Source organism: Bos grunniens, chromosome X, assembly GCF_055505025.1.
Source record: "Bos grunniens cultivar Pamir isolate PY7600 chromosome X, Bosgru_T2T1.0, whole genome shotgun sequence".
In the NCBI taxonomy this organism is placed as follows: domain Eukaryota; kingdom Metazoa; phylum Chordata; class Mammalia; order Artiodactyla; family Bovidae; genus Bos; species Bos grunniens.
In genome coordinates this window covers 39,371,378-39,396,880 of record NC_141194.1, presented here as the reverse complement: position 1 = coordinate 39,396,880, position 25,503 = coordinate 39,371,378, and the positions used below count along the sequence as shown (strand labels likewise).

Here is a 25,503-nt window from a genome sequence, read left to right as displayed (position 1 = left end):
AAGATCAAACCAGTCAATTCTAAAGGAAATCTACCCTGAATATTCACTGAAAGGACTGATGCTGAAGCTGAAGCTCCAGTACTTTGGCAACCTGATGCAAAGAGCTGACTCATTGGAAAAGACCCTAATGCTGGGAAAGATGGAGGGCAGGAGAAGGGGGTGACTGAGGATGAGATGGTTAGACAGCATCACCAACTCAATGGACATGAACTTACGCAAATTCTGGGAGACAGAAGAGGACAGGGAAGCCTGGAGTGCTGCAGTCCATGGGGTCACAAAGAGTTGGACACGACTGAATAACAACAACATATATCTTCCTGCCTAGGTATAAAGACCTTTGAACTTTACAGGAATTCTGCATTCTTTCATGGTCTCAGGACACTCGATACTTCCAAAAAGATACTCAACTGAATGCTGGAAATCTCACATGGTTTGTCTGATTTGTGATCACAGCATATAAGGTCCACTCTACTGGTGTTAAATACCATTGGATTGTAGAGAAAATACTTTAGAAAGGTGACTGAATAAGTTTGTGATCAGAGTAGACCTAGTGTTGTATTACAAATGAGGAAGAAAACAGGAAGGGAGGGTGAAAGAGATGGGGAGAGCGAGAGTGACAGGCACAGGCTTTGTGCCTGATTGGGTTTCACTAGAAGTAGAACCAGATCTTGATTCTAAGTGTCCCAGGGCAGCTTGGAGAAGGGAGAGAGGCCATCTCCTTACAATTTACAGGGCTCACAGGGTATGCTTGCCACACACCACTCATCTCTGCACAAGCTTCTCACACAAGCCTCGGAGGGCTGATAGACTGGTATTCTGGTATTCTTCATGCCAGGCCTCTGTCTAAAGAACTCAGGCCATTTATTCAAATTAGTCATCCTCAGCCCCACCCCCCATCTCAACATCTAATCTCTTATATCCCAGAATTCTGCCTGAATCCGGTCTCTTGCCTCAAACCCCAAACCCATGCCTTGGTTTGAGCCTCATCATCTCTTTCCAGAACTCATGCAGTGGCCTCCTCCCTGGCCTGCCTCCAATCGTTCCCCCTTTTCCCATGGTGCTCCACTGCTAGAAAACCTCCTCTGGCTTCCAGGCTTTGGCATCAGATCAAAACGCCTCAGCCTGGCACTCACATTGCATGCACCCTAGGCTCCAGCCTCTGGGAACCTCTCCCCATAACGTCTACAACATCTGGTGTCCTTGGAGGCGTGGCTTCCTCTGCCTGAAAGATTCTTCCCCTGGTCTACTTGGTGATCACTTACTTGCCTTTTAAGAGCTAGTGCATACATCACTTCCTCCAGGAAGCCTCTCCAGCTGAAACTGATCCTGCTGATCTGTCTCTGCATCCCCAGAGACTAGCACACTGCTGGGCTTATGCAAGGTATTCAAAAAAGATTTGATGAATGCATGAATGCACGAATAAATGAGCGACTTTGACCATTGTGGTAGATTGCCATTTGGTGAGGCCTGATGAACTGTACTCATGCCCTTGTGCAGTCTCTCCCACACTGACTCTGGGCTGGGAAGTGACACCTGTCAATTTCAGCTCACAGCTCAGTGAAGTGGTCACATGGCCCTGCTCAGCTGGAAAACAGAGGCATGAGTGGTGGCAGGCAAGTGTGATGCCAGAGCGCTAAGTCAGGACTGGTCAAACACCGACTAATTCTTCTTCTTTGGCTCTCTGAGTCCTAGATTTCTACCTTTCTAATAATAACAGGCATTTGTATAGAATTATGCTTCATGCAAAATAATCCCACATACATGATCCTTGCCAGACTGCTCTTAGATAACGCTATTGTCATCGTATTTCATAGATGAGAAAACTTGTCAATCTCCCAGCTAGTTAATGAGGAAGTTGGGGTTCAAACTTCAATGCCAGGCTGTTTCATCAGCCACAGCAGCCTTGGGTTTGTCACAGTCCAGGCATTTCATCAGGAAGATTTCCCTGAAAGAGCCAAATACAGGGAACAGACTGGGCCTGGGTTAATTTTTAGGAAAGTGAAAATGTTAGTCACTCAGTCGTTTCCAACTCTTTACGACCCCATGGACTGTTGCCCACCAGGTTCTTCTGTCCATGGGATTCTCCAGGCAAGCCCACTGGAGAGGGCTGCCATTCCCTTCTCCAGGGGATCTTCCTGACCTAGGGATTGAACTCAGGTCTCCTACATTACAGGCAGATTCTTTACCATCTGAGCCACCATGGAATCCCAACTTGAATATCTTTCCCACTCTCTATCCTAATTCACTTAATTTCAAAATATAGAAAGATAGAGACAGAGAGAGAAATCTGCTGGTCAACTTGGGTCACATGTTCATCCCTGTAATGGGAAGACAGGGTCACGTCATTGGTAGCTGCATGGATAGAAAGAAATCACTCCTAAGGAAGAGGAATGCTATTACCAGAAGAAGATGGCCAGGCATGCTGTGCAGACAAAACCCAAAGATGCACACTCTAAGTTTGGAATTAGTGTTAGGGCTTCCCTCATAGCTCAGTCAGTAAATCTGCCTGCAGTGCAGGAGATCTGGCTTCGATTTCTGGGTCAGGAAGATCTCCTGGAGAAGGAAATGGCAACCCACTCCAGTATTCTTGCCTGGAGAATCCCATGGACAGAGGAGCCTGGCGGGCTATAGTCCATGGAGTCGCAAGAGTTGGACTCGACCTGGCGACTAAACCACCATGGGTTGAATTTGGGCTTCTCCCGTGATTCAGCGGTAAAGAATCCACCTGCAATGCAGGATAAACAAGAGAGGCAGGTTCGATCCCTGGGCCAGGAAGATCCCCTGGAGAAGGGTATGGCAACCCACTCCAGTATTCTTGCCTGGAGAATCCCATGGACAGAGGACCTGGCAGGCTACAGTCCATGGGGTCACAAAGAGTCAGACACGACTGAAGTGACTTAGCACTCACATGGGTTGAATTGTGTTCCCCTCATCCCAAAAGATATGTTGGTATCCTAATTTGTAGAACCTGAGAATGTGGCCTTATTTGGAGACAGAATCTTTACAGAAGTAATCAAGTTAAAATGAGGTCACTAAGATGGGCCTTGATTGAATATGATTGTTATCCTTAAAGAAAGGGGAAATTTGGACACAGAAACATGTACAGAAGGAGAACAGCAGCTGAAGATGAAGGCAGAGATGGAGGTGTTGCTTTTACATGCCAAGGGATGCCAAAGACTGCCAGCAAAGCACCAGAAGCTAGGGGAGAGACCTAGGACAGATTCTCCATCTCACCGTTGGAACCAACGCTGCCCACACTTTGATCTTGGACCTCTGGCCTCCAGAATGGTGAGACAATACATTTCTGTCATTCAAGCCACTCAGCGTGTGGTCCTTTGTTATGGCAGCCCTAGCGAACGAAAACACCATGCTGGACAGAGTGGGATTCTGACAAAGGCTGTTATCGTCCCTCTCCAACACTGATCCATTTCTGCCTCTTCGCCTATGTCCTTTGCCCGTCAGCTCTTACATCAGTGTTCTTCCCCAGCCACTCATCTCTGTCAAACCTCCAGCCAGCAAGACCACTGTTCCCCCAACATGGCTGCATGTGTGTTTGGATCCCAGAATCCTCCTGTCTCCAAAGCAAAGAGTAGTCCTTCCCCTAAGGAGGGGGGGAAAGGTGCGTGGTTATGTCTGGGCCTTACCCACATGGGTTCTCCTGTGTGTCACTCACCTCCAGGTGGGCTACAGGACTGAGTGGCTTGCTGTTGCTGCTGCTGCTGCTGCTGCTGCTAAGTCGCTTCAGTCGTGTCCGACTCTGTGCGACTCCAGAGACAGCAGCCCACCAGGCTCCCCCGTCCCTGGGATTCTCCAGGCAAGAACACTGGAGTGGGTTGCCATTTCCTTCTCCAATGCATGAAAGTGAAAAGTAAAAGTGAAGTCACTCAGTTGTGTCCGACTCCTAGCGACCCCATGGACTGCAGCCTACCAGGCTCCTCCATTCATGGGATTTTCCAGGCAAGAATACTGGAGTGGGGTGCCATCGCCTTCTCTGGAGTGGCTTACTAGCCCCTGCCTTAATTTAGCTAGGGATTGAGGGGGTGGGAGGATAGGAAAGGAAAGTGAGAAAATCTGAGATGGGAAAAGGGGGGACTCTGAACCAAGATTTTGATTTGGCTTCCTGATGCCTAGTAAGCTGTCACAGGATGAGAAAACCATACTCTCTAGTGTCACTACACACTTGGAATGCTCTTCATTTCCCTTGAGACTCTCCTTCAGTTTTGACACAATTCCTCTGGATAATTACAGCCCATCTGGATACTGCTAAAGAATGTAGTGGGGCTGAAAGTGGTTGATGTGGACAGCGGGGGCAGAATGACCCACATGGGCTGCAGAGGACCTTGCGCTGTCTGGCTTAGATGGGCAAGAAAAAAAAAAAAAAATTGAAATATCATGTGGCCTTAGTAATGGGAATAGCCAGCCAGTCAGGGAGCTGCTGGAACAGCCTTGTTATCTAAATTCTGGAAGGGGCTCACTCTTTCCTAGAAGGTCTAAGAGAGGACCCAGTCCACGCAGAGGAGGCTGTTTAACTCAGTAACTGGGCAGAAACTGCAGACATTGAATCACTTGCTTTCAGTGGCATCTCTGTCACCCATTAGCTGGGTGACCTTGGAGTGGTGGGCACGGTGAGGTGTCACCCTTTCTTTGCTCTATCTGCAGGACTACTGGCAGACAGCCCTCAGCCCTTCAAGGCGTCCTTGTCTCCAGAGACCTCACCAAGGTCACAGCCATCCACTGACTGATGGCTGCTGGTAGAAAAGTCCGCCATCTTGGGACAACTCCCAAGGGCCAGTCTCGCTCTGGAGCCTCCTATTGGGGTGGCCAAGGCTGTCACTGGGCCTGCATCACAGCTGACTTTCGCCTCTGGCCTACCTCCCCTGCTTCCTTGTCCTCCTTTTCAGAAGAAAGAAAGAAAGAAAGTGAAGTTGCTCAGTCGTGTCCGACTCTTTGTGACCCCATGGACTGTAGCCCACCAGGCTCCTCTGTCCATGGGATTATCCAGGCAGGAATACTGGAGTGGGTTGCCATTTCCTTTTCCAGGGCATCTTCCCGACCCAGGGATCGAACCCAGGTTTCCCGCATTGGAGGCAGACTCTTTACCATCTGAGCCACCCAGGAATCCTTTTCAGGGAGATTTACTAAACACCCCACCTGCTCACCTCTGTCCCAGAGGCTCCTTCCTGGGAACCCAAAACCTAACAGGTGAGTTAATTTACCCCCCCATCCCCACCCACCCCCGCTACCTGGCTTCCTTTATCTTCAAAGTAGTTGTGCCACCGCCTTCTTGGTGGTTGATTACACAGATTAGATGAGAGACTGTCCCCTGCCCCCCATCCTGGTCCTGTTTGTGGGGAGGAGTGGGGAAGCCGCAGGGACCTGGGAGTGACTCTCATTAGAATGTTTAGAGGCTGGAGCCCGCTGACTGGAAATGACAGCCAGGCTCTGCAAGGGATTGTTTCGGGCTTTAAATCGGCACCTAAATGAGGGCTGTCAGGCTACGCTTGTGCCTCTGGAAACATGTCCTGTGTTTGCCTGAGTCCCTCCTGCTGTGGTGGCGTGACAATCCACGGTGGCGTGACCAGCTACAGGGTGGCTGTTGAAGGGAGGGGGCAGGGCAGCAGGGTCCCCAGGGTGGGGTGCCATCTCTGCAAGAGACATTTCTAATTTCTTTTGAGCCGCAGGGGGTAGTAGCCTGGAGTTAGGGCAGGAGATCTCCGCTCCTCAGGGTGCCCAGCAGGATGGAGGGTATATGTAAGCACCAGCACTGTCTCCAACACTTCCCCAGTCCCTCTGAAAGTGGCAGCCGTGAGAATGTCAGCTTGCACTTCCAGCAGAGGACATCACGTCCTCCTCTTAGGAGGCCCTGGTGGGCGGGGAACTCCAGGGGGGCCTGCGATTCTTCTGGCCTGAGGGATAGCACTGGCTTCCAAAATTGTTATTTTTCTCTTATGGAACTTGTACAAAATTCACCTTCAGACTAGCCATTGGAGAAAAAGGTAAAAACACACTAAGTATGCACACACACGTGTGCACACATAAAAAGAAAAGGACAAAAGGAAAAAAAAAGTAATTGGCTATTCTGACACCTAGAGATAAAAAACATGACATTTGGGGGCATTCCCTTACATACTTCACTCTTTATATTTTCACATCAATATGCTATAGAGTCACCTATACCCTGGTGGCTCAGACAGTAAAGAATCTGCCTACAATGCAGGAGACCTGGGTTCGATCCCTGGGTCAGGAAGATCCCCTGAAGAAGGGCATGGCAACCGACTCAGTATTCTTGCCTGGAGAATCCCATGGACAGAGGAGCCTGGTGGGCTACAGTCCATGGGACCGCAGAGTCAGACACGACTGACTGACCAACACTTACTTTCTTACACCTACACCCCTTTAAGGTATGTCGGTTGAACCCTATACCTTTCCAGAGCAAGGAAAACGTTTCCATAATAGAGATGAAGATGAGCAGAAAACCACCAGCACCCCCAGAACTCTCCTCCGCTAATGCTCCCAGGAGTAACCAATTTCCTAATTTTCTAATGCCATTGAAGTAATGTTACCTATTTTTAAAGTTCATATAAACAGAATCATATAGTATTAAAAAAAAAAAAAAGAACAGAGGTGATACTGTTTACCAGTTCACTCAAAGATTGAACTTCGGATGGAAACAAATCTATTTCCTCAGTTGCTTTCAATTCCAATGTGTCTCTCCAATCTTGTCAAGCGATGCCAGCGTGTAGGGTACCTGTTTTTCACGCGGTGTAGTCCTGATATGCTAGCAAACTACTGCAGGAGGAACTCACCCCAAGAAACAGGGACCTTGCTGTGGAGGATTTAGTGCTGAGCTTCCAATACTTTGCCAACCAAGTTATTTTCAAGGGCGATTATGACTATTTGGTGATTTTCCTCTCATTGCCTGTCTTTAGAAGCTACCCCCTCCAGAGGGTGCAATTTCACTGTACATCTGTTTACAACATTCAGGATGTTTCCAATATTCCAGTAAGAACTCAGATGCTGAGAAGTACATCCTGGTCCATAATACATGGGCCCTCTCGGCCAGTCATTTCTTTAGAATAAATTTCTAGAAGTAGATGTGATGGCTTATTTCATGTGTCAATATGACGGGGCCCTTGTAGGGCCTGGGTATCTGGTTAAACAATATTTCTGGGTGTTTCTGTGAAGTGAAAGATGCTCAGTCGTGTCCGACTCTTTGCAACCCCATGGACTATACAGTCCCTGGAATTTTCCAGGCCAGAATACTGGAGTGGGTAGCCTTTCCCTTCTCCAGGGCATCTTCCCAACCCAAGGATCGAACCCAGGTCTCCCTCATTGCAGGAGGATTCTTTACCAGCTGAGCCACCAGGGAAGCCTAAGAATACTGGAGTGGGTAGCCTATCCCTTCTCCAGCAGATCTTCCCAACCCAAGACTCAAACCGGGGTCTCCTGCATTGCAGGTGGATTCTTTACCAGCTAAGCTATCAGAGAAGACCATTTCTGTGAGGGTATTTCCAAATAACGTTGGCATATGAATTGGCAGACTGAGTAAAGCAGGTCCCCCTCTCCCCACAATGTGGGTGGGCCTCATCTAATCCACGGAGGGCCTGAGTAGAACAACAACAACAAAAAAACAGAGAAAGGGAGAAACTGCTCTCTGCCAGATGTGAGCTGAAACTGGTTTTCTGCCCTTGGATCGGAGCTTACACCGTGGGACTTGGCCTCCAGAATCATGTGAGCCAGTTCCTTATAATAAATCTTGTTCATTGGCCCCTGTGTGTTCATTCTCCCTATCTTTATCCACTACCTTCGAAGTCAGAGAGAATCAGCTCCAACTCCAGTCCCACCTTTTACTTGCCAGCCAGTTTCTGAACCTCTCACAGCCTTACTTAGCGTCCACATTGTAAAACGGAGTCCCTGACACTTTCTACCGTGAGGTTTTTGTGAAGATTAAAAGCAATTAGTTCAGTGCTCATATAGTAATGTGTGTGTGTGTGCTTAGTTGCTCAGTCGTGTCTGACTCTTTGAGACCCCATGGACTGCAGCCCGTCAGGCTCCTCTGTCCATGGGGATTCTCCAGGCAAGAATACTGAGTCAGTTGCCATGCCCTCCTCCAGGGGATCTTCCCAACCCAGGGATCGAACCCAGGTCTCCTTCACTGCAGGCGGATTCTTTACCACCTGAGCCACCAGTAAAAACACAGTTAAATGTAATTTCAATGGCTATCAAATGAATATATATATATGTGTGTGTGTGTGTGTGTGTGTGTGTAGGCATGTATAATCGCCCCACATTGGTTCTGTTTCTTTGGAAACCCTAACACTAACCCTAACAACTCCTCTAAAAACAGTGGTAGGGGCTTACAGTCCCACTATCTGTGTAGAATGTCTTTTTTTCCTCTTGCTTGCCAACACTGAGTTATCACTCAAAGGAATATCAGTGTAAGAAGTCTTTTTTTTTTTAAATGTAGACTGGGAACTTACCTGTGGTCCCGTTGCTAAGACTTCATGCTCCCAGTGCAGAGGGCTCAGGTTCGATCCCTGGTCAGGTCATTAGATCCCACAAATAAGAGTTTGCATGCCAAAACTAAAATTCCTGCTTGACGCAACGAAGATCGAAGATCCTGTGTGCCACAACTCAGACCTGGCGCAGCCAAATTAATAAAAAATAAATATTAAAAAAATTTGGTCCACATACTTTGTACATCATTCAAGCAGTACAAAAAGGTTTACAGTTAAAAGGTAACTATCTTGGTGCCAAAAAGGTTTGGGACCACTGCCCTAAAGCATCATTGAGGAGCCAGTATATGTGAATCATTGAGGTAACAAGCGTTAGAATTGTAAGAGCCATGTAGAATAATAAAAACTTGTATTGGCAGGGGTTAAAAAGGGGTACCTAGTGAATTAGATTTGATATGTTAGGATTTTTTTCCTCAATTCTTAGGCAATTAAGAGCAAGGTGTTTTTCTTTTAGAGTAAGCATTTACTTTTTATTTTCACTTTTGTATTTTACTGTATTAATGTGTGTGTGTGTGCGCGTGCACGCGCACACATACCTGTGGCTCAATCGTGTCTGAAACTCTTTGTGACCCCCATGGACCTCCAGGTTCCTCCATTCATAGAATTTTCCAGGCAACAATACTGAAATGGGTTACAATTTCCTTCCCCAGGGGAATCTTCCGGACCCAGGGATTGAACCCACATCTCCTACGTCTCCTGCATTGGTAGGCAGGTTCTATCACTGTGCCACCTGGGAAGCCCTTACTCTATTAAACCTGGCCTTTATTTAGGTTAGAGACATGCTTGATTATTTCTTGTCTGAAATTTAATGTAAATGTCTTTTGGAGGTTCTTGATTAGCTTGATGAATTTATTTCTCTTCTTTAACCATATTTGGACTATAGTGTCAACCAATACAACAAGTGAATTGATTTAAATGATTTTTGGCAAGTCTTTAATTCTCTGCAGAGCAGATATTTTTCTTTTTTGAACACACAAACATTTGTTTCTAGCCTGGTTATTAAGAAAATAAAAGAATCTTCCTTTTCAAAAAAAAAAAAAAGGTAACTATCTATCCCCCATTCCCTTAATTCTCTTCCTGAGAAGAAACTGTTAACTGTTTCTTGAGTCTCCTTCTGGAAACATCCTAGGCCTGCACTGGCCCATATGGTGGCTAGCAATCATATATGGCTACTGAGTGCATGAACTATAGCTATTCCAAATTGAAATGTACTATTACTGTAACATACACCCTGGATTTTGAAGACTTCAAACACAAGATAGAATGTAAAATGTCTCATGAATAACTGTTCGAATGGATTAGATGTTGAACTGATATTTTGCTATATTGAGCTAAGTAAATATCATTAAAATTCATTTCAGTTATTTCTCCTTTTTTTTCCCAATGTGGCTACTAGAGAGTTTTGAGTTCCACTGTGGCTTGCACTCTAACTCTATTGACTGCAGCTGTTCCATGCACATTGAAGTGTTTGCTCATAAGGCCTTCCTTCCCCTTTTCTTTAACTCAAATGGTGGCATCTCGGGCTTATGGCAGGAGAAACACCCAATCATGGCTATGGTTTGTACATTGCTGGGTGCGACTCGGCAGCACCGCTGCTGCTAAGTCGCTTCAGTCATGTCCGACTCTGTGCGACCCCATAGACGGCAGCCAACCAGGCTCCCCTGTCCCTGGGATTCTCCAGGCAAGAACACTGGAGTGGGTCGCCATTTCCTTCTCCAGTGCATGCAAGTGAAAAGTGAAAGTGAAGTCGCTCAGTCGTGTCTGACTCTTAGCGACTCCATGGACTGCAGCCCACCAGGCTCCTCCGTCCATGGGATTTTCCAGGCAAGAGTACTGGAGTGGGGTGCCATTGCCTTCTCCGCAGCAGCACTGGCCCAAGCTAAACATTCGTGGGCTGCGTTGTAGGTGAGACCAGTAGGCCCAAGCACTGGGGCCATTCTCTGCTGTCCTTGGGCCAAGTCACCAGGGGCAACTCTCCTCCCAGACTAGAGCCTCAGGACCACGGTTCAATCTTGCCCTAACTCACGTCTTTCCTCTAAAAACAAAATAAACTTTAAATCCCTACTGTCCTCTGAGCCACTAAATTGTTAGCTTGAGGCTGAGGGTGTGGCGGGTATGCACCTTCATATTTTCTGTCTCATATTGAAAGGGTTTGTCAGGCCAAGCCTCCTATATCCAGGGAGGCCCAAGTCAGTTCAGTCTAGGAATATGAGGTGAGCTGTATGTCAAGATCAGTGAAATGGAAAAACAAATGATTTTTTTATAATTGTCAGTGCTTCGCTGTGAGGTTACATTTCGTCCTAGAAAATACAGGTTATTGATTTTCCCCTCTGTATACACAAATCCATTTATAATCCTACTATTGCAGAAAAGTAAAAACTAAAGAAAAAAAAAAGAACGAAAAAATAAGAACAACAGTTTGGCTGCCAGGGAAACGGTACAGGAAACGAGAACATGTGAGGATTCCATTAAGTTCCAGGATGAAGCGGGGCAGGTTCGGAGTGTTCACACAGGAAAGACTGGCAAGGAAAGATCAATTGAAACCATCTGTTTCTAGAAGAGGGCCAGGTGCCACCCTGACAGATGGGCACAAACGCTAGCCTGGCATGGGGCCAGCTGACGCCCGGCCTAATGGCAGAGAGCAGGGTCTCTCCTCAGCATGTGTGGCGACCACCCAAACCTGGTCCAGGTGGGGCCACAGAGCCTGTAACTCCTGTTTCCCTGCATTCTGGCATGGATTTCTGCAGCGTCTGGGGCCGGAAGTAGAGGTGACCATAGGGAAAAGAAGCAGGGGGATTCTGAGGGCTACTCACCTATGTGTCACCTAGGAAGGAGTGCACTTGAAAACCATTCTTGCCTCCACTCTGTCAAAGTTGCTCATTAGAACTCAGTCAATGGACTTCCCCAGTGGTTCAGTGGTTAAAACTCTGTGCTTCCAAAGCAAAGGGTGCGGGTTTGACCCCTGGCTGGGGAACTAAGATTCCACATGCTGTGTGGAGAGGCCAATCAATAAATAAAATGAAATTTTAAAAAAATATATAACCCTGGCCAGAAATGCGCACAATGAAAAGAACTTAGTCAAAAATTTTCCATGACCTTTGGCCTAGGACTGTTCTAAGAGGTGGTGATGGGGAGTGAATTGGCAGTAACTTGGTGTTGCCAGTTGAAAATCTTGTCTCTCAAAATGGATGCATACAGTGATGACATTTACTATTTTGGCCTTCCCTTTCCAAGAAAATGATCTGAATCAATTCTCACCTGTGGTGGCTCACACGGCCACAATCCTCACCCCTCCTTTCATCTGTGCCGGTGGACCCAGCTCTGGGCACTGGGCTCAGCAATGTGGCAGGCTTATGCCCATGGGCTGTTAGCGGGCATATCACAGAGGCTCAAAGTGGCCCATGCACTGGAGCTTGCTCTCTCTTGGGTATGTGCTATCTCCATGACCATATGCTCAAGCCAGCCTACTGGACCACGAGACACATGGAGAGGAGCTGAGGCCAGCCTCGATCAGCCACCAGCCAGCCGTGAGTGAGTCTGGCTGAGATCAGTAGAGCTACCTGGCCAGCCATCTGGTTGCATGAGTACTGAGCTTTGGGTTGTTAGATGGTGTTGCCGCAGCAGAAACGGATGTATTCAAAAGTCTGGAGGGCCTGAATTTGCCTTTGGTACACATGGGAAGGGGCTTCCACAGTGGCTCATCGGCAAAGAATCTGCCTGTAATGCAGGAGCCACAGGAAACATGGGTTCAATCCCTGGGGCAGGAAGAGCCTCTGGAGGAGGGTGTGGCCACCCACCCCAGCATTCGTGCCTGGAGAATTCCATGGACAAAGGAGTCTGGTGGACTACAGCCCATAGTGCTGCAAAAGGAGTCGGACACAGCCGAAGTGACTTAGCACACACGCACGCATACATGGGAAGGGGAAAGCCATTTTTCACATACTTTAAAGTCAAGGCTGCCCCATTGATAGTATTTACAGAGGAGTTGGTGCAAATTTGTCTCTAGTTGCAGCAGTCCCAACAATGGAATCCTGGCAGATTTTGGTGACCCAGAGCAGTCATAAATTATGCCACATTGGAACTACATATGATTTTATAATATGATCACTCATAAAACCTTAACAGCTCCTTTAAAAAGGTTCAAAAATCACGTGTGGGCAAAAAGCTCCGTGTGTGTAACTAGAGTTGGCTAATGTTTGCTTTAGAAACTTCTCTATTTCCTGACTTGAAGAAGTTCACCCTTGCAGACTCAGCAGGGTAATAACATTGGTATCTGCATTAATGTCCTGTGCCTCTAACGAGAATCTCTTGCAGCCACGTAGAAGTAATTTTAGGAGTTCTCACAGCAGGGTCGTAATTCTTAAATACTTAAAATATTATGTATGTTGTCTCTCCTGATGAATAGAACCTTTTTTCATCTCGCTGTTAACAAACTCAGATTCTCTCAAGTGATTGAAAAGCTCTCTGCAAGCCTAAAGTTCTATAAAACCTCTAAGTAATAGCAACAATAAAACCTTATTAGCCATTTCGGGCTCTGAATCAAGATTTTCAATCCTTGGCATCTAATTAAACGTTTTACATTCTAAAGGAACACGTAGCAGTATACCTCTCTCCAAACACTTCCTTTCCTGACTGGGATTAGAAAATTGGTCAAGATTTTGTACAAGGTGCACAAATGCAACTCAAAATAAAGATGTCTCAGGTAATACTGCTTTCAAACTCGAGCATCCACCCAGGCCGGTGTTGCTAATTCCAGGTGAGGGTTGAGGGGGCCGTAAGAAAGTCATTGTTTTTGGATAAAGTACTGGCATGCCAGGTGCTCATGGGATGTTAGCTTGTTAAATAAAGTCTCACCCCAGCTCCTAATTTATGGAGAAATGAGAAGTGAGGACCAGCAAGAACCTTCACGCTCAGGCTTAAAACTCACCAACCCTAGAAGCAGAAGTGCTCAGTTTCCAAATCTCAGATTCTCATCTGCCTTCTGCCATTCTCATCATTTATAATCTGTAACCAATATGGTCACCACCGTGACTACCAACCAGATGCTTACAACGTGACTCGTCCAAATTGACAGGTATTGTCACATACGTGCCAAAGTTCAAAGATTTTAGAATGGAGAAGAAGAACTGCAAAGACCTCATTGCTTGTTCTCCCTGCTCCCTCGTGTGCTTACTCTGCCACACCCTGCTCTCAAGAGGCATAAGTCCCCTCCCCCTAGCAAGTGGGCCTGGCCTGTGGATGAGGGCGACATGCGGCTCAAACAAGGGGTCCATGCACACCGTGGGCTATGATGACGCAGTACCACCGAGGGACAAAGCCCTTGTGCAAACCAACATTCAGATAGCTCTTCCTTCTGAGTGCTATGGGACAGTAGTTCTGCATTCTGGTTTGGTTGTGAAACACTTCAGGGTTGTGGGAGCTGGTGTCATAGATGAAGATTATAGAGGAAGCATTGGTGTTGTACTATGTAATTTTGGCAAAGAAAGGTTTGAAGTCAAAAAGGGTGATCAAACTGCACAGCTCTTTGTGAATAGATATTTTATCCTGAAATAGAGGATGTTCAAGTTTTAGATAACACTGAAAGGGATTCAGGAGGTTTTGGTTCCACTGGAAAGAAAACTTATGCCAAGAACAGAAAATGAGAAGAATGTAGAAGAATGTACTTTGTTCTTGAAGCTAAAGATTTTGCTTTAAAAAAATAAAAGAAAATACCTCTTTAATTATTTTGGTACTGAATACATGTTGAAATGATCCCTGGGATATATTGGCTTAAGTAAAATATATTGCAATCAGTTTCATCTGTTACTTTTTACCTCTTGTGTGTGTGGCTCCTAGAAAATGGAAGATTCCCTAGGTGGCTTGAATTTGATTTCTATTGGACAGGGTGCCCTGGAGGAAGAGAGAGAGCAAAGGCCAACGTGGACAACCTCCAGTGGGAGTGGACAACCTCCCAGGCCTGTCTCCTGGCTGGAGAGACTGAGTGGGGAAATCGTCCCTTTGAATTTCAGCAGGTGAGCTTGAAAACCATATAGCAGCACTTTTTGAATTGGACTGAGAGCTACAGGATCCCAGCGCTGCCCACTAGCCTGCCTCAGTGAGTAGCCACTTCTGTATGCAATTGGGTTCTCAGGCTTCCAAAGCTTTGCGTTCTTTGCTAGGTCTAGTTGCCAGGGCCTGGTAGGAGCTGTATGCGAAAAAGACCACCCAGGGAGCCCCAGGAGTGACACTGAAGACAGCTCTGGAGCTTTCTGACACCCTCCTAACATGGTACAGAAAAGATGTTTGCCTTCCCCAAGGTCGCTGCCTCGTGCTCAGTTCCCCATGAGGAGGAGTCAGAGATGGAGTTTAACATGCCAGAGGTTGACTAGGGAGAGCCCTTGGGATCCAGCCCTGAGGAAGGGAGGGGAGAAGGCAAGAGTGGCCAGACAGAGAAACTGAGCTGCAGTGTAATCCTCCAGGAAGCCTTAACCGACTCTACAGGGAGCTGGAAAGCTAGAATGAGACTTGGAGCCTTCTGAAGGTAGGGAGAGAGGGCTGAGCTTTCAGACCCCCTTGGTGATCAGTCACTGGAGGTGGGCTACCTGGGAAAAACGTGGCCTTGGCTGGAGGGGCTCTCTAAGCTGGGAGGAAGAAGTCCTTCATTCCTGAAAGGGGATGCCACCATCACATAGCTGGCCTCTGAATCTAGGTCTCCTAATTCCTTGTCCAGAGCTGGGTCACCTATTCTGCCCAATCAGAGAACCCAAGCTGCTGTCCATAGCAGGACGCATCTATGAAGCAAAACAGAGCACCAAGATCTGGATCTGGAAAGGCACTCTGCAAGGCAAACAGGCCAAGATGTTTCTGGATCTGCTCCCTCCATTTGTTTTGAAAAAGCACCTCTTGTCTCAGGGGATTTGTCAATCCTTGGGCAGTCAAAGAATGAGGGAATTTACTAAGGGTGCAGCCTTGCTATGTCCTCTCACACAGGTGGGATCTCCAACCTCATCAAAGGTTACAACTCATAGGTTACAACTCAAAGGTTACAAAGCTTACAACTCATCAAAGACAAACATTGTAGCTTGACTACTGGAGAAGCTCATGTATCTGGGTCATACCCTTCCACCATCTCATTGTTAGCATGGTTTTCTAGCAAAAGCCCCCACCAATATGCCAAGTACATGTCCTGGCCCAGGGCCCTCGGCAACAGCAAAGCTCTCAAAAGAGATCGAAGAGGTGGTGAGTTCTGGTCACTGCCCCATGCTTTCTGTGTGATGTTTTGAACTAATAGTGTTGGCCTAAACAGCTAGAGGACCGCCAAAATCTTACAGGGTAGGGAGGCGACAGTGGCCATTACCAGTTTAGAAAATGTAGAATTGGCTGCAGGAAGCCTGACTGACTGTTTCTATCATTGTCTTTCTTAGGCAAGTTGCTCTGCTTTTTTATGGTAAACATAGGAGTCATTCAGCCTTCACAGGACCCCAGTAAAACTAGATGGAACCGTATCTCTCTCAGACAGACGGGAATGAGGGCTGGTGTTGCAGATAGCGCTCTGTTCAGAGCTTCGACTCAGGGGCGTGGAGACATGCATGCAAAAGAGAAGCCAGGTAATGAAAGTTCCAAGCATAACAGCAAATAATCAGGCAATTATTGAACTAAGACTATAGCTTGAAGTCCTGAAACTTCTGAGTCAGAAAATTCTTCTAATAATAGTTAATAAGAACATAATCCTTATCCATAAGGAGCAAGGGAAGATGTCTAGAAGACGAAGTATGGGCTACAGCTGAGTTAACAAACAAAAACGCAGATTTGTGACGACTTTAACCAAAAAGAATGGAACAATAGTAAGTGCAGTGAGGCTTGGCAAGGGGGAGAAGGCACAGGTAGGGAACATGAAAAACCCGCTTTACTTTGATTAGCTCTTAATGAGTTTTTGACCGAATGGAGGGACCACTCTTTTACCTCCATCTTGTGGTCAAGCGCGGAACTGCAGCCTCCTCTGGGTCTTTAACCCCGTCACTCCCTCCCCTTCCTCTTTTTCTATTTGCCAAACATTCCTGTGCTTCAATCCCCAAAGTGGGAGTCGGCTGATTGAATTCTCCCCACCGTTTCACCTCTGTGATTTTCAAGTCCCAGCTCTATTACATGATAGAACCAAAGCCCTTTTTACTTGGCTCTTTCTTCCCTCTGTCTAAAGATACCTCACAGCACCCCTGGCTGTGGAAATGTCTGTGGGGTGCGTGGATACCAGAACAGGGGTGATGGTACACGTGTGTGGGGTCATGGGGTGAAACCAGAAGATGACCCAGGCTTTGTGGGGCCTAAAATTCATACAGTCTTAGGATCCCTCTTTAAGTAAAAGAATATAAGATTACAGGGACAAAATTAGGTATGACAAGAAATTATAAGAAATTCTGGATTTTAAAGAGCACCATGCATGTGTGCTCAGCTGTGTCTGACTCTCTGAGACCTCATGGACTATAGCCTGCCAGGCTGCTCTGTCCATGGGATTCTCCAAGCAAGAACACTGGAGTGTGTTGCCATTTCCTCCTCCAGGGGATCTTCCTGAGCCAGGAATTATACCCAGGTCTCCCGCATCAGCAGGCGGATTCTTTACCATTGAGCCACCTGTGAAGCCCTTTTAAGAGCAGACTAATACCTACACCTCACAAATTCCAGAAATGTAACATAATCTTTTTATTAACTGCCTAACATACTTTTTAATCTGACAATTTTGGGTTACATACTTGTTGATCGATTTGGGGTTGGATCAATAATTCTGAAAAAATACATAAAGTTTATCTGAAATTTAGGGCACACAAGAACAACTCATGCCTTCTTAAATTGCCACTACATTGCATTGGGCTACATAATTATGTAATCAAATTACTCTTATGGGATAAACATTGACTCATTGATAAATATGTTTCTTTAGGGTGTTTTCCTGTGTCAGTGGCCATTTTGCCTGATGTTTCATCTGGAATTGCCATGCTTCATCAGAACAAGAGGCATTAGATACTCTAAGACGTGGTTCAAATCACTAAGGTAGATAAAACACGCGACTTCACATATAGACAACACTGCCTGTTGTACTGCTATAGGTTTGTGCCCTGCAAGAATTCTGATAAATTCTTCTGGCTGTGATTTAAATTCATGATCTAATGTTTGACATTAACTAATAAAGAGTGAGCTCCTAAAGCTCTAGCCCCTGACCCTTGGCCCCAATAAAAGCAGGACCCCAGGCCTGTGCATTTGCAAAATAAATAAATAAATAAATAATTCTGATAAATACTATTACACACACATTAGATGAGAAAGGAAAAAAGAATATATGGTACATTCATAATTGTATCCATTGCTTTGCTGAATATACTCCCAACAGGACAGAATTTCCTTCATGTAGGGATGAATGCCCCTTCATGGATCAGAGCTTTGTAGTGACGAAGGGGCTTGTGTAACTCAACGAAGCTATGAGCCATGCCGTGCCGGGCCACCCAAGACGGATGAGTCATAGTGAAACGTTCTGACAAAACGTGGTCCACTAGAGGAGGGAATGGCAAACCACTCCAGTATTCTTGCAGCGAGAACCCCATGAACAGTATAAAAAGGCAAAAAGATAAGACACCAAAAGATGAGCACCCCCCACCCCACCCAGGTCGGAAGGTGTCCAATATGCTACTGGGGGAGAGCAGAGGGCAATTACTAATAGCTCCAGAAAGAATAAAGCGATTGGGCCAAAGTGGAAATGATGCTCCGTGGTGGATGTGTCTGGTGGTGAAAGTAAAGTCCGATGCTGTAAGGAATAATATTGCACAGGAACCTGGAATGTCAGGTCCATGAATCAAGGTAAATTGGAAGTGGTCAAGCAGGAGATGGCAAGAGTGAACATCAATATTTTAGGAATCAGTGAACTAAAATGGACGGGAATGGGAGAATTTAATTCAGATGACCATTATATCTATTACTGTAGGCAAGAATGCCTTAGAAAAAGTGGACCAGCCCTCAGTCAACAAGAGTCCAGAATGCAGTACTTGGGTGCAACCTCAAAAATGACAGAATGATCTTGGTTTGTTTCCAAGGCAAACCATTCAATATCACAGTAATCCAAGTCTATGCCCCAACCAGTAATGCGGAAGATGCTGAAGTTGAATGGTTCTATGAAGACCTGCAAGACCTTCTAGAACTAACACCAACAAAAAATGTACTTCATAGGGAATTGGAATGCAAAACTAGGAAGTCAAGAGATATCTGGAGTAACAGGCAATTTTGGCCTTGGAGTACAAAATGAAGCAGGGCAAAGGCCAACAGTTTTCTCAAGAGAACACACTGGTCATAGTAAACACCCTTTTCCAACAACACAAGAGATGACTCTACAAATGGATATCACCAGATAGTCAATACTGAAATCAGATTGATTATATTCTTTGTAGCCGAAGATGGAGAAGCTCTACACAGTGAGCAAAAGCAAGACCTGGAGCTGACTGTGGCTCAAATCATCAGTTCCTAATTGCAAGATTCAGGCTTAAATTGAAGGAAGTAGAGAAAACGACTAGGCCACTCAGTTCAGTTCAGTTGCTCAGTTGTGTCTGACTCTTTGCGACCCCATGGGCTGCAGCACGCCAGGCCTCCCTGTCCATTACCAACTCCCAGAGCTTGCTCAAACTCATGTCCATCGAGTTGGTGATGCCATCCAACCATCTCATCCTCTGTTGTCCCCTTCTCCTCCTGCCTTCAATCTTGCCCAGCATCAGGGTCTTTTCCAATGAGTCAGTTCTTTGCATCAGGTGGCCAAAGTATTGGAGCTTTAGCTTCAGCATCAGTCCTTCCAATGGATATTCAGGGTTGAGGTCCTTTAGGATTGACTGGTTTGATCTCCTTGCAGTCCAAGGGATTCTCAAGAGTCTTCTCCAACACCATGGTTCAAAAGCATCTAACAGGCCTTGGGGGTATATTATTTTCTTTATTTCTGTTGGACATATGAGGATATTAAGGGAACATTTGATGCAAGTCATGAAATTAAAAGACACTTGCTCCTTGGAAAGAAAGCTATGACAAACCTAGACAGCATATTAAAAATCAGAGACATTACTTCACCAACAAAGGTCCATACTGTCAAAGCTATGGTTTTTCCACTATTCCACTATGTATAGATGTGAGAGTTGGACCATAAAGAAGAGTAAGTACTGAAGAATTGATGCTTTTGAACTGTGGTGTTGGAGAAGACTCTTGAGAGTCCCTTGGACTGCAAGGAGATCAAGTAGTCAAGTAGTCAATCCTAAAGGAAATCAACCCTGAATATTCATTGGAAGGACTGATGCTGAAGCTCCAATACTTTGGCCACCTGATGCGAAGAACTGACTCATTGGAAAATACTGTGAAGCTGGGAAAGACTGAAAGCAAGAGAAGGGAACAACAGAGGATGAGATGGTTGGATGGCATCACCAACTCAATGGACATGAGTTTGAGCAAACTCCAGGATATGGTGAAGGACAGGGAAGCCTGGTGTGCTGCATTCCATGGGGTTGCAAATAGTTAGACATGACTGAGTGACTGACCAACAACAATCATTGAGTACTTATTATATGCTATATACTTTTCTAAGCATTTTATATGTGCAATATCTTTTAAACCTCGCAACAACTCTAAAAGAATAGGTACTAGGATGAACAGCCCATTTTACAGATGTAGAAACTGAGGCTAAGAGAGATTCGAGGTCACATGCTAATAGAGGGCAAAGCCTGGGAATGGAGAGACTGCTGGAAGGTAGGTGGTGTGTTTGCACTAAGACAAGTGCTCATGAGGGAGTGGCATGACGTGTAGGAGGCTGAGTGACTCCCAGGAGGTTGGGTGACTCCTGGCTTTGGGAAGAACAAACAGTGATATTATCTGCTGAAAAGGTGACTGTAAGGAGGGGAAGCTGACTTAAAAAAAAGGTGGTGGATTTAGTTCTGCCATATTGATTTGAAGCATTTGTGGGATATCCACATAGAGATGGCTGGAAGATAGCTGGTCATCTGAGTCCAGAGCTCAAGAGAGAGATCTGGGCAGGAGAAAGACAGGGTGGGTCATCCCTGTATAATGATGGTTGACTTTCAGAAAGTGAAAGTGAAGTAGCTCAGTCGTGTCTGACTCTTTGTGACCCTGTGGACTGTAGCCTACCAGGCTCCTCCCTCCATGGGATTCTCCAGGCAAGAGTACTGGAGTGGGTTGCCATGCCCTTCTCCAGGGGATCTTCCCGATCCTGGGTCTCCTGCATTGCAGGCAGACACTTTAACCTCTGAGCCACCAGGGAAGCCCAGAGGATTGTCTTAATTCTCTTGGGATGTGTTGGGTGTAGGAGGAAGCCCAGCTGTAATCCCAGGGTGGGCAGAGGAAGAAAGGAAGGCAAAGTAGCGGGCAGCAAGAGGGCAGGAAACCAAACAAGTTGAGGGAGGAAAGAATTTCAAGAAGAGCTCATGGTCACAGTGATACACGCTGCAGAGAAAGGCTGGAACTCTTGTATTGGGTTGGCCCAAGAGTTTGTTTGGGTTTTTAATGGAAAAACCCAAATGAACTTTGCAGCCAATCCATTATTTAACAACAACAACAAAAATCATAATAACTCTGGTATCTGAGTGCAGGTTGTCCCTGAGACAAGGACTTGAGAGCAAGTGGATTTTAGGAGATTCAGAAACCATGGGCAGTGGGGGAGTAGGATGAGGGGAGGAAGGAAGCCAGTAAAGAAATGCAGCATTACCAAGTTGGTTCCCATTGTGGGCAAGTAGTGCTCAGTCCCACAGGGACCACTGGGAGCTGGCATGAGACACACAGCACAGGGGTATCTATCACAGGTTAGGTTCTCCAGAGGCAGAAACCAAAATGGAGTTTGGCATGTGAGATAGTTATTAGGGATACCATCAGTGGAAGGAGGGGGAAAAAGTGGAATTGGGCCGAGGGAAGGCTTAAACTGCAAAACTGGCCTGGCAAACCTGCACAGACCTTCTGTGAGATGCTGAAACATGCAGAGCCTGTTAGAGGTGTCCCACGGTGGAGGAAAGGACCCGTCATTGGATGCTGGCTACGCCAGGAAAGAACTGCCTTGGAGTGAAGTGGTCTTCTGCTGAAAAAAGGGGTCACAGGTCCCTGAAGGGACCTGGGGCTTCATGTCTGTGGCCCCCACATTTGTCCTCTAGAGGAAGCCGGGCTGGATCTACACTGAGGGTCATGGTTGAATCAGCTGGAAGGGCTGTGATCACTCAGCATGGCTGACCTGTTGCATATATGGGCAGAGCACAGCCCATGGCTTTAGACTGGTGACAGCAGTGGGATGAGAGGTAAGACTTATGCCACATGGGTTGGGGCACCAACAGGTGTGTGAGAGGAGTTTCAAGCAAATACTGCTGGTAAGGGAGAAGGCAGGCTACCTTGGTGGCTCAGTGGTAAAGAATCCACCTGCCAATGCAGGTGAGGAGACAAGGGTTTGATCCCTGTGTCAGGAAGTTCCCCTGGAGAAGGAAACGGCAACCCACTCCAATGTTCTTGCCTGGAGAATCCCATGGATAGAAGAGCCTGGTAGGCTATGGTCCATGGGGCTACAAAAGAGTCAGACAGGACGGAGCGACTAAACAGCAGCAGAAAGGGAGAAGCCAGCTGAGAAGCTGGCTCACAATCCCCCTCCCTGGGGTTTTGTCTCAGCTATGGGACTTTGCTTCCTGGGGACATGGCTGATTGATCCATGGGAAGATACCTGACTCAGGCTGGACCAATCAGAATCCTCCCCTGGGATTTTCAAACTGGAGTTAAAGAGAGTCGTGGGGTAGAAGGGTCTGGAGCAAGTTGGGCATAATGCGGAGGAAAGAATGATATCATTTCAGAAGAAGCTGGGAGTAGAGAGAGTGTGGGGGCCACAAGAAAAAAGTCCCAGGGGATCTAGTGGCCCAGCTGCATCCCTTTCCTTCTTTTCTTCCCACAGTCGTGTGAGATTCCTCACATCCTGCCAATAAAACCCCCATTGTGTTAAGTAAGGCTGGGCTGAGTTTCCGGTCTTGGAGATGAGAGTTAAGGATTGAGTGGGATGAGAAGACACACCGCGAGCGCAGATAACTCCCAGAGAGCTCACGACGAACAGAAGGGGGCGTGGGGAGAGAGAGAAAGAGAGCATGCTGAAACTCGATGAGAATGCAGGGTCAAGGAAGGGTTTTTCATTTTATTTTATTTTTTTTAAGCTGTGGAAAACTTAAACATGTTTATGTGCTGAGGGTAAAGAGCCAGTAAAAGCAGCATAAATCATAACAACAGAATATACTAAAACGAGGCAGAGATACAAAGCTATAAAAGCCTTAAAGATAAAGAAAATATGCCCTCAATAAAAATAAGGAGAAAAGGCAGAAGGGAAAAAAAAAAGCCTTACAGTGAGAAGCAGGCATTGGCATGAGTACCCATGGTCCATCCCCAAACCCGGGCAGCCGCTCACTGTGGGATCAGAGAACAGTTCCAAGCCCTCATCTTCTGCTTCTTTCACCTCCAGGGCCTCATCTAGGGGACTGGGCACCTGAGAAGCAGTTACCTGGTGATTAGGAAGAAACATGTCCATTCAGTTGAGTACACATTGCCTTGGGTGCTTACTCAAGACCACAGTTTGAAAAGGGCCATGGAAAGCTGGAGATGAATGATGCAGGAGAGAAAGATGACTGCCCAGGTCTCTGCAGAGGAGCTGGTGTTCAGGACACAAGGGAGAAATTAGCCTCAGATCAGGTAAGAGGCCCTTGGCTATGAGACAAGAGCAGAGGAAGAAATCTTGTGTTTTGGGGTGGTGGGCAGGAATGGACTTCATTTTCTCTACAAAGGAAAGCAAGGGCATTTGTTGAGAGTTGTCGGGAATGGGCTAGAAGTATCAGTTACGTAGGCTTTTCGCTTTGAGTACCCCCAAATGGGGCTTCCCAGGTGGTGCTAGTGGTAAAGAACCCACCTGCCAATGCAGGAGACATAAGAGACGTGGGCTCAATCCCTGGGTAGGGAAGATCCCCTAGAGGAGGGCATGGCAACCCACTCCAGTATTCTTGCCTAGAGAATTCCATTGACAGAGGAGCCTGGTAGACTATAGTCCATAGGGTCACAAAAAGTCAGACTAAAGAGACTTAGCATGCACACATGCACCCCAAAATCCAACTAATATTGGCTTAAATCCCAAAGGCCTTTACTGCTTAGCTAGCAAGAAGTCTGGAGACAGGCAGTTTCAAGGTTTGCCCATGGTCCATTGATCGTGTGGAGGAACCAGTTCTGTCAGCCACTCTGCCCTGCCATCCTTAGTTATTGACTGCTTCCCCCTACGCCTGCAATCTTGTAGTGTCAAGATGGCTGCTGTAGCTCCAGCCATCAAGTATCTGTTTTAGGAGAGGAAGTCTTAAATAATCTGGCAATGAGAAAACTCCCTCACTACTGCCTCTTTCCAGGAAGAAACAGTCTCTTCAGAAGCTTCCCAGGAGACTTCCCCTTATTAACTAAGACTGGGTCACAAACCCAGCATAAAACATATCACCTAAAATTAAGAGGTCTTTGCCTAATATCCAAACAAAATATGATTCTTTTAGCAGGGAAGAGGTGGGGGGAATGCCTTGGGTGGACAGCCTTAGAGTCTGCTACAATCTGGTAAGGGGGCTGGAGAAGAGGGGAAGAGTTTTCTAGAAGCTATAAAAGGGAAAGGAGAGAAATAAAGCATTGGCCAGCAGCAGTAGAGACCCAGCTGGGTTTGAGGCCCAGCATAAGGGAGCAGGGTGAAAATGGGGCAGATGGTAATTACTGTCAAAGTCCATTTACACAGAAGGCCTCCATCAGTACCACCAAAACCTCACATGATGCCATGATCCAATTCCAAAACATCCACTGGCCTAATCATCACGTATCACCAACACTTAGGGTTCAGTTGCAGGAAAAGAAATCACCCCAGTTATTGTAAGCAGAAAGGGATTTAGTTCAGGGGATTGGGTATTTGCAAAATTGTTTTAAGAATGGGAGGATCGGGCTTTGGGCTGGCCCTTTGGGACTAACTGAGAATGATATCACAGAACTACTGGCCTTCAGGGGAGCTACTCTACCTTGACTTCAGCCAGGAAGGTGGGGAATCAGAAGGCTTTACAGGGACAGGTAGTTTCAAGAGTGTGATCCCAGGTCAGGAAGGCTTGTATGCTGTTGCCACAACTTCCAGCTGACATTCATGGAGCTAGTGTTGGGCACTGGAAAACTACTGCACGAACTTACGGACCCTATGACCATGCTTGTCAATAGAACACTCCTACCCTCCAAATTATTCATAATGGCATCAAACTGGTAGAAACCAATTCACACTCAGAATACTAGCTTTCCATGACCTGCAGTACAGAAAGGCACAGAGAAGGTGTGGGATGTACGTCGAGAGCACAAATCCTCCATATCCACTATGACATTCTCATCACTTTTCCTGATCCTGAGGCTGCTTTGAAGAGCTCTTTCATACTTCAGATCACAAAAATCTTTGGTGAATGATTCTCTCTTTTTTAAACTTATTTTTATTTGCAACTATGGTAAAAAAAAAAAAAAAAAAAACCTCCACAAAACATACTTTACTGTCTTAACCATTTTTAAGTGTTCAATTGAGTAGTGTCAAGTATATTCACATTGTTATGTAACAGATCTCTAGAACATTTTCATCTTGTAAAACTGAAACTCATTGAACAACAAGTCCCCATTCCCCCTCCCTCCAGCCCCCAGCAACCATTATTGTACTTTCTGCTTCTATGAATTTGACTACTGTAGATACCTCCAAAAAAAAGTAGAATTATATAGTATTTGTCATTTTGTGACTGGTTTATTTCTGGTGAATGATTCTTTTAAGAAACTTAGAACTTACACCTATCCTTCTCAAACTATTCCAAAAATTGAAGAGGAAGGAATACTCCCAAATTCATTCTATGAGGCCACAGTCACCCTGATACCAAAACCAGACAAAGATACTACAAAAAAAGAAAAAGAAATTTATAGGCCAATATCTCTG

The 25,503-nt window shown here is 46.2% G+C and overlaps 1 long non-coding RNA gene across 3 annotated transcripts in view; it reads right to left on the bottom strand.

Annotated features, from left to right (window-relative positions):
- LOC147340181 (uncharacterized) overlaps positions 1-25,503 on the bottom strand; it is a 274,415-nt gene that overhangs the window by 17,061 nt on the left and 231,851 nt on the right. For all 3 annotated transcript variants that reach the window (XR_015158636.1, XR_015158638.1, XR_015158640.1), the window contains one exon: positions 8,481-8,640. This is a non-coding gene — a long non-coding RNA (uncharacterized LOC147340181). The remainder of the gene's footprint in view (positions 1-8,480; positions 8,641-25,503) is intronic.